This window comes from Tribolium castaneum, unplaced genomic scaffold (genome assembly GCF_031307605.1).
Source record: "Tribolium castaneum strain GA2 unplaced genomic scaffold, icTriCast1.1 ptg000050l, whole genome shotgun sequence".
Classification (NCBI taxonomy): Eukaryota; Metazoa; Arthropoda; class Insecta; order Coleoptera; family Tenebrionidae; genus Tribolium; species Tribolium castaneum.
The window spans coordinates 77,501-87,500 of NW_026986648.1; the positions used below are offsets into that span (position 1 = coordinate 77,501).

Sequence of the window (10,000 nt, forward strand, 5' to 3'; positions counted from 1 at the left end):
TGCGGTGCTCTTCGCGTTCCAAACCATATCTCCCTGCTAGAGGATTCCATGGAACTCGAACGCTCATGCAGAAAAGAAAACTCTTCCCGGATCTCCCGACGGCGTCTCCGGGTCCTTTTGGGTTGCCCCGACGAACTCTCTTGCGAGGGCCCGAATTATTAACGGTTCCGCTGCCGGGTTCCGGAATAGGAACCGGATTCCCTTTCGCCCAATGGGTGTGTGCTCGCTTCGTACGTTTACGTTCGAATTAAAAACGAACCAACGACATATCTACACCACATCAACATCGGCTTTCGCCTAGGGCTTAGGATCGACTGACTCGTGTGCAACGGCTGTTCACACGAAACCCTTCTCCACGTCAGTCCTCCAGGGCCTCGCTGGAGTATTTGCTACTACCACCAAGATCTGCACCGACGGCGGCTCCAGACGGCCTCACGGCCAGTCCTTCTGCGCTCACCGCCGCGACCCTCCTACTCGTCAGGGCTTCATGGCCGGTTAATTAAATAACCGACCGCACATGCCGCTGACGGCCGAGTATAAGCACGACGCTTCAGCGCCATCCATTTTCAGGGCTAGTAACTTCGGCAGGTGAGTTGTTACACACTCCTTGGCGGATTCCGACTTCCATGGCCACCGTCCTGATGTCTTAAGTTACCAACGCCTTTCATGGTATCCCATAAGCGTCGATTTAGGCGCTTTAACTCGGCGTTTGGTTCATCCCACAGCGCCAGTTCTGCTTACCAAAAATGGCCCACTTGGCACTCTGATTCGAGTCTCGCGGCTTCATATAAAGTTCGAGCAAGCCGGAGATCTCACCCATTTAAAGTTTGAGAATAGGTTGAGGCCGTTTCGACCCCAATGCCTCTAATCATTCGCTTTACCGGATGAAACTCGTAAGCGACGAGCGCCAGCTATCCTGAGGGAAACTTCGGAGGGAACCAGCTACTAGATGGTTCGATTAGTCTTTCGCCCCTATACCCAGTTCCGACGATCGATTTGCACGTCAGAATCGCTACGGACCTCCATCAGGGTTTCCCCTGACTTCGTCCTGACCAGGCATAGTTCACCATCTTTCGGGTCCCAGCGTGTACGCTCTTGGTGCGCCTCTTCTCGCAATGAGAATGAGACGCCCCGGGAGTGCGGGGCGACAGCCGTAACGGCCGCCCATCTTCCCTTAGTCCGTGCAAGACGAACTTTCACTTTCATTGCGCCTTTAGGTTTAGTCATGTCCCAATGACTCGCGCACATGCTAGACTCCTTGGTCCGTGTTTCAAGACGGGTCCTGAAAGTACCCAAAGCTATAGCGTCGCAGATCGGCGTTTCAACCGAGTCTGTCCGAGAACTCATTGGCGAACAGCCATTCGTAGACAGAACCGACACCAGGTGCGATTACCGTCATAAACGAACGCGCTTGCCAATGGTCGGACGCTAACTGTGTAGCGGCCCGGCGCCATATGCATACCTTCGAGCGAGTCGACCGGGAAACACCGCGGGTTCGTCCGAAACGGCGAACCGTTCGAACGGGCTCCACCGCGGGCCTTAGATCGACACCCAAAGGATCGCGACGTCCTACTGGGGGAGAAGTGCACGCGTTCGACTTCGGTTCGCATAAACAAAAGGCGCGAACGACGCGTACGCCGTTCGTCGCACGATCATTTAGCGCCGCTATCGAGTCACGCTGAATCTCCCCTTTCGACCTTTCGGGTTTCTCAGGTTTACCCCTGAACGGTTTCACGTACTATTGAACTCTCTCTTCAAAGTTCTTTTCAACTTTCCCTCACGGTACTTGTTCGCTATCGGTCTCGTGGTCATATTTAGCCTTAGATGGAGTTTACCACCCACTTAGGGCTGCACTCTCAAGCAACCCGACTCTGAGGAGAGATCCTCCCGTTATCGGCAACGGTCACTACGGGCCTGGCACCCTCTATGGGCTGTGGCCCCGTTCAAGATGGACTTGGACGCGTCGCACAATCTCGGGATGACGGATCCTCCCTAACACCACATTTCCCGGCGTCCGGTTTCGGCCGCGGGATTCAGTGCTGGGCTTTTTCCTGTTCGCTCGCCGCTACTAAGGAAATCCTAGTTAGTTTCTTTTCCTCCGCTTAATAATATGCTTAAATTCAGCGGGTAGTCTCACCTGCTCTGAGGTCGCAAATATAAATTTGCCTTTATTTTGTCAGACGATAATTACACGTATTCCGTTTATATGGCTGCCTCCAAACAATTTCAAACATCGATCTGACGTCGTTGCGAGAATGTTGTTGTTGTTAATTATAGTGCATAAAATATGCATATAAACAACTTTAACGTCTCGGACACGACGATCGCTTCGTTCGAAATTTAAGCGTTGTGGCTGCTTTTTAATATCGGACGTGCTACGTCTAAACCAACTTGTACCAACAAACTAATAAGAATGTCAGCCGCTATTGCGTTTTAGGATGCCGCGTTATTTTTTATATTGTTTTTATTGTTGTCTACGTTGCATAATATTTTATTATGACAACCGACAATCAATTAACAATTATAGTAACGCGTCATATTTGCACCCAACACGCTCCGACGTAATTGTCTACACAACATTGTGCGCTGTGTTTAAGACAAAAACCGAGCAGTCTTTGAAATTGACACGACCCTCAGCCAGGAGTGGTCCGGGAACAGTATATCCGAGGACCGCAATGTGCGTTCGAAATGTCGATGTTCATGTGTCCTGCAGTTCACAAGTTGACGCGCAATTAGCTGCGTTCTTCATCGACCCACGAGCCAAGTGATCCACCGTTCAGGGTAATCTTTTCAAACAAATTTAAAATATTATTACATAACGCACCGTTCCACATCGAAATCGTTTCATCATCACACAACAACAAAAATAACTACTTAAGGTTATTACAATTGTGATGTATATGTGAGAAACGGACCAATCGAAAGAAACGTTCGGCGTTATATTTTATAATATTTTATTTAATTAAAGTGGCATTTGTTTCTACTTATCGAAAAGAGTATGCAGTTATAGTTTAAGTTTACATAAAGAATAACCCGATGATATTAACGTTTTATAAATACGTATATATATCTATTAGGTTTTTTTTCTCTATCAACTTTGTCTATAAAACTCTGCTCCTTTTGCGATAAGCATTATGTATATTTATTAAATAGAAAATATGTCGAAAAACCAGACGTTTTCTTCAAACAAACGCCACAGCTACAAACTTAATCACAACAATATTTACCAAACAATACAATTGTAGGGTGTTTTGTGTGATACGTCGTTTGGTGGGCATTCTAAGAACGTCCGTCGACATAAAAACGAATCAAAAGAAAAGCACAGGCAGTGCAAAACGTTCCTTCGTCAGTCGGGCGTATATCATTTAAAACCCACAGAATCTAAAAAAGTTAATAAACTTTTTTATTTAGATTCCTACGGTTCGTCGCGTCGTTAAAGTAAATTATTACTTCGACGCATGCGGAACCCAGGTACCCGAAAACCGTAAGCCTAAGCGTTTTTTTCCAAACATCACTCACTATCGATAAAGTAAATTGATTTTATGTATTTATAAATGTGCGTTTGTATGTATAGTAGTATAGTAGTAGTATATTTTGTTATTGGTTGTTTCGAGCTTTTTATTGTTATAAAACGTTTTTGTAGTCTTGTACATAAAGTACAGACGAATAGACAGCCCCTTTTATTTATTAATAAACTCCAACCATTTACAAATTAAATTACAACTACAACATCTCTTTTACACATTAATTATACACCATCTTTATTTTCTTTTTTCCGAAGCGAATACGATGAAGAAAATACGCAAAGACTGGCTTACAAAACCGTAAGCCTAAGCGTTTATTTTTCAAACATCACTCACCATCGGTAAAGTAAAATGATGGTATGTATAAATGTGTATTTGTATGTACAGTAGCGTAATAATTTTGTTGTTGGTTGTTTCGAGTTTATTTATTATTATGGTTTGTATGTATAAAGTTTTAGTCTTGTACATAAAGTACAGACGAATAGACAGCCCCTTTTATTTATTAATAAACTCCAACCATTTACAAATTAAATTACAACTACAACATCTCTTTTACACATTAATTATACACCATCTTTATTTTCTTTTTTCCGAAGCGAATACGATGAAGAAAATACGCAAAGACTGGCTTACAAAACCGTAAGCCTAAGCGTTTATTTTTCAAACATCACTCACCATCGGTTAAGTAAAATGATGGTATGTATAAATGTGTATTTGTATGTACAGTAGCGTATTAATTTTGTTGTTGGTTGTTTCGAGTTTATTTATTATTATGGTTTGTATGTATAAAGTTTTAGTCGTGTACATAAAGTACGATCGTATTGGCAGACACCATTATTATTCATTCATTCATTCTTGTTTGTTATTATAAATAACTCCAACCATATACAAATACTACAACAACAACAACAACATCTCTTGCACATTAATTATACACCACCACTGTGTATTAGTACTTTTTTTCGAAGCGAATACGATGATGGAAATACGCTAAGACCGGCACTGCGAAAGCAATAATAAAACGTTAGCACATAACCATCTTTCGACAATATTGATTCGTGTTAATGTTCGAAAAAATTCTTTGAAAACGTCGTTTACGGCACGTTTACAATCGATTTATAAAATAAATCGAAAAACGTAACAACAGATCCGCTTAATGCAAGACGACCCGTTGTTGCTTTTCCGTTCGACGCATAATAAAGAATTTTGTATGAGAATTGATCATCATACGAATAGTGTATGTATGTGTGTTTTTTGTTGATCAGCACAGACAAAATGTGTGTGTATGTGTGACAACTAAACAACAACATTTACACGTTAATGATCCTTCCGCAGGTTCACCTACGGAAACCTTGTTACGACTTTTACTTCCTCTAAATGATCAAGTTTGGTCATCTTCCCAGCAACATCGGCAACGTCGAAACGCCACCGCGCACCGGTCCGAAGACCTCACTAAATCATTCAATCGGTAGTAGCGACGGGCGGTGTGTACAAAGGGCAGGGACGTAATCAACGCGAGCTTATGACTCGCGCTTACTGGGAATTCCTCGTTCATGGGGAACAATTGCAAGCCCCAATCCCTAGCACGAAGGAGGTTCAGCGGGTTACCCGGACCGCTCGGTCAGGGAGGACACGCTGATTCCTTCAGTGTAGCGCGCGTGCGGCCCAGAACATCTAAGGGCATCACAGACCTGTTATTGCTCAATCTCGTGCGGCTAGAAGCCGCCTGTCCCTCTAAGAAGAATTGTTTGTACGCCGACAGTAAAAACCGCACATAGAGACCGGGCGAACCCGGCTCCAGCCGGCATTTGGGATGTCGAAATACGCCTATTTAGCAGGCTAGAGTCTCGTTCGTTATCGGAATTAACCAGACAAATCGCTCCACCAACTAAGAACGGCCATGCACCACCACCCACCGAATCAAGAAAGAGCTCTCAATCTGTCAATCCTTCCGGTGTCCGGGCCTGGTGAGGTTTCCCGTGTTGAGTCAAATTAAGCCGCAGGCTCCACTCCTGGTGGTGCCCTTCCGTCAATTCCTTTAAGTTTCAGCTTTGCAACCATACTTCCCCCGGAACCCAAAAGCTTTGGTTTCCCGGAAGCTGCCCGCCGAGTCATCGGAGGAACGTCGGCGGATCGCTAGCTGGCATCGTTTATGGTTAGAACTAGGGCGGTATCTGATCGCCTTCGAACCTCTAACTTTCGTTCTTGATCAATGAAAGCGTTTTTGGCAAATGCTTTCGCTTCTGTCCGTCTTGCGACGATCCAAGAATTTCACCTCTAACGTCGCAATACGAATGCCCCCATCCGTTCCTATTAATCATTACCTCGGGGTTCCGAAAACCAACAAAATAGAACCGAGGTCCTATTCCATTATTCCATGCACACAGTATTCAGGCGAAGTTTTAGCCTGCTTTAAGCACTCTAATTTGTTCAAAGTAAACGTGCCGGCCCACCTCGACACTCAATGAAGAGCACCGCGGCGGGATTGAGTTGGGCCGCCCTCTCGAGCTAAGCCCACCGGCAGGACGTCCCGCGAAACGCCAGTTAACACCGCGAACGATGAACCGGCGGCGCGGGACACAAATTCGACTACGAGCTTTTTAACCGCAACAACTTTAATATACGCTATTGGAGCTGGAATTACCGCGGCTGCTGGCACCAGACTTGCCCTCCAATTGATCCTCGTTAAAGGGTTTAGAGTGTACTCATTCCGATTACGGGGCCTCGGATGAGTCCCGTATCGTTATTTTTCGTCACTACCTCCCCGTGCCGGGAGTGGGTAATTTGCGCGCCTGCTGCCTTCCTTGGATGTGGTAGCCGTTTCTCAGGCTCCCTCTCCGGAATCGAACCCTGATTCCCCGTTACCCGTTACAACCATGGTAGGCGCAGAACCTACCATCGACAGTTGATAAGGCAGACATTTGAAAGATGCGTCGCCGGTGCGAGACCGTGCGATCAGCGCAAAGTTATTCAGATTCACCAAGTTGTACGATGACGGCGAAACCGCCACCGATTGGTTTTGATCTAATAAAAGCGCTCCTTCCGTCTCCGGTCGGAGCTCTGTTTGCATGTATTAGCTCTAGAATTACCACAGTTATCCAAGTAAATGTGGGTACGATCTAAGGAACCATAACTGATTTAATGAGCCTTTCGCGGTTTCACCTTAATTTGGCTTGTACTGAGACATGCATGGCTTAATCTTTGAGACAAGCATATGACTACTGGCAGGATCAACCAGGGAACTGTGTTTTTGTGTTTTTTGAGACAGACGAGAGAATAAAATACTCATCATCATCGTTTATAAAGATGAAGAATATGCGCGTTTGTGCGAAACAATCTAACATATAAGAAAGTAACGCCACGCTGTTTCTTCTTTTCTTCGTACGATATAGAGATAAATGTATCGTCATCATCGTCGTCGTAGTCGTTAAACACCACAACACATATATCGGTCAATAAAGGCATAATAATAATATTTATAATATTATTTTTTACCTTTGCCGATTTAAAAGTTCAAACATTCTCTTCACTCTTCGCAAGATTGAATGCGACGTGAATTTATGAAATTCTTTCGAATCCATAAACGTTACGAATATTATATAAATATTCTCGCTCGGATATTAGAGAGTTGACGCATTTATTATTTTTGTTTGTTTAAATCACAAACATTTGTTAGTTCAACAAAGTTTGATTGCATAAGGACCGCCAACGTAAGAGAATACGTTTTGCCGCATCCGCAATCTCGCTGTGGGGAACTGGGCGAGCCACAAAATCACAAAATAAAGCAATCTCGCAAGCAAAGCCCTATTCGAATTCGATAGCGGAAATGTGCGATAAACGTCGATAAATTGGAAGCAAATGCAGAACGTATACATAATCGGTCGTTTTGTCGTCGTCATTTATGATAAACTTCGACTAAACCGTTACACCGTTCATATCGCCTCACTCAACGCATCGACACACACCACTACCATATGTATACCAGCGCGACACCGATCGAGGCAGCCGCTCGGTATTGGATGTGCGCACCGCTCCACTGACATAGCTCCACAGGCGACGTCTACCGAAGCGCACAGCTCTATAACTATAAGGCATACACACAAAAGGGAGAAAATATTTTAAATATTGATAATATTAAAAAGTCATATTTTATATTTAAACCATTATAAAATTTAATTATAAAAACGTTTGTTTTAAAAAAAATAATTAATTAATAAAAACAAAATTATTTTAAGCGCCGTACTTCGTAAACGTCGTACTTCGTTCGTCGTATGTGCAAAGTCAAATGAATGCTGTAGTTAGTCGCAGTTGGAACGTCTGAATGTCGTACAACGTAACAATAATTTTGAGTGCCCTAATGTGTAGACGTCGTACTTCGCGAACGTCGCACTTCGTAAACGACGTACTTCGTGAACGTCGCACTTCGTAAACGACGTACTTCGTGAACGTCGCACTTCGTAAACGACGTACTTCGTAAACGTCGCACTTCGTAAACGACGTACTTCGTGAACGTCGTACTTCGTAAAGGTTATGCAATATTAATACACATTTGCTGTATTGCAAGTTGCATTTTAATAAATATTATGCATTTTTATGTTTTAATTTAATATCTAGGCCAAAATACTATGTTTATTTAATTGTTAAATGTGTACGTTTATTTATAGATACGTAATTTACATAAAAATTTGTTTTTTTTTTTATTATATGCAAACTACAAATAAAACATTTAATATTTTTAAACGTCGTACTTCGTGTAAGTTATGCAATATTGATACAAATTTAGTGTATTGCGGGTCGCAATAATATTAATTTATATTTGAACGTAGTACTTCGTGAAGGTTATGCAACATCAGTACACATTAAGTGTATTGCAGGTTGCATTATTATTAATTTATGTTTTCTCACTTTTTACCTTCATATAAAAAAAAATTTAATATTTTTGGACGTCGTACTTCGTAACAGTTATGCAATATTGATGCACATCTGTTGTGCTGCGGGTTGCATTTTATAAATTTAATGTATTCTTATGATTTACTTTAATGTCTAGGCAAAAAAACACTTTTGATTAGTTGCTGAATGTTTACATTTATTTACAGATACGTAATTTGCAAAAAAATTTGCTGTTTTTTTATTATATACAACACAAATAAAATTCTTTAATATTCTTGAACGTCGTACTTCGTGTAGGTTATGCAATATTGATACAAATTTAGTGTATTGCGGGTCACAATAATATTAATTTATATTTAAACGTAGTACTTCGTGAAGGTTATGCAAGATCAGTACATATTAAGTGTATTGCAGGTTGCATTATTATTAATTTATGTTTTCTCACTTTTAACCTCAATATAAAAAAAAATTAATATTTTTGGACGTCGTACTTCGTAAAGGTTATGCAATATTAATGCACATCTAGTGTGCTGCGGGTTGCATTTTATAAATTTAATGTATTTTTATGTTTTACTTTAATATCTAGGCAAAAAAAACAATTTTGATTAGTTGCTAAATGTTTACATTTATTTACAGATACGTAATTTGCAAAAAAATTTGCTGTTTTTTCATTATATACAACACAAATAAAATTATTATATTATTTATTGTTTACGTTTTACTTCATCACTTTGTGAACGTCGTACTTCGTTTGTACTATGAACGCTGCATTTCGTCGCAGTCGGCAGCACGTGCGAATAAACGTCGTACAAGAAAATCACGATTTTGAGTGCCGTACTTTGCAAACGTCGTACTTCGTCTATACTATGTACAAAGTCAAGTGAACGCTAAACCTCGTCGCAGTCGACAGCGCGTGCAAATAAACGTCGTACAAGAAAATCACGATTTTGAGTGCCGTACTTCGCTAACGTCGTACTTCGTCTGTACTATGTACAAAGTCAAATGAACGCTAAACTTCGTCGCAGTCGACAGCAAGTGCAAATAAACGTCGTACAAGAAAATCATGATTTTGAGTGCCGTACTTCGCAAACGTCGTACTTCGTCTGTACTATGTACAAAGTCAATTGAACGCTGTACTTCGTCGCAGTCGGAAGCAACTGCAAATATACGTCTTACAAGAAAATCATGATTTTGAGTGCCGTACTTCGCAAACGTCGTACTTCGTCTGTACTATGTACAAAGTCAATTGAACGCTGTACTTCGTCGCAGTCGGAAGCAACTGCAAATAAACGTCTTACAAGAAAATCATGATTTTGAGTGCCGTACTTCGCAAACGTCGTACTTCGTCTGTACTATGTACAAAGTCAATTGAACGCTGTACTTCGTCGCAGTCGGAAGCAACTGCAAATAAACGTCTTACAAGAAAATCATGATTTTGAGTGCCGTACTTCGCAAACGTCGTACTTCGTCTGTACTATGCACAAAGTCAATTGAACGCTGTACTCCGTCGCAGTCGGCAGCACGTGCAAATAAACGTCGTACAAGAAAATCACCATTTTGAGTGCCGTACTTCGCAAACGTCGTAC

General features: G+C 41.9%; 2 non-coding genes and 1 pseudogene across 2 annotated transcripts; all 3 read right to left on the minus strand.

The window, feature by feature from the left end:
- The window catches only part of LOC135267553 (large subunit ribosomal RNA), a 3,764-nt pseudogene extending 1,613 nt beyond the window's left edge, over positions 1 to 2,151 (minus strand).
- Positions 2,152 to 2,627: 476 nt separating this feature from the next.
- On the minus strand, positions 2,628 to 2,784 carry LOC135267557 (5.8S ribosomal RNA). The gene has a single exon (XR_010335968.1). It is a non-coding gene; the product is annotated as a 5.8S ribosomal RNA (ribosomal RNA).
- A 2,058-nt stretch (positions 2,785 to 4,842) lies between these two features.
- LOC135267545 (small subunit ribosomal RNA) lies at positions 4,843 to 6,765 on the minus strand. The gene has a single exon (XR_010335960.1). It is a non-coding gene; the product is annotated as a small subunit ribosomal RNA (ribosomal RNA).
- Between the last annotated feature and the right edge of the window lie 3,235 nt (positions 6,766 to 10,000).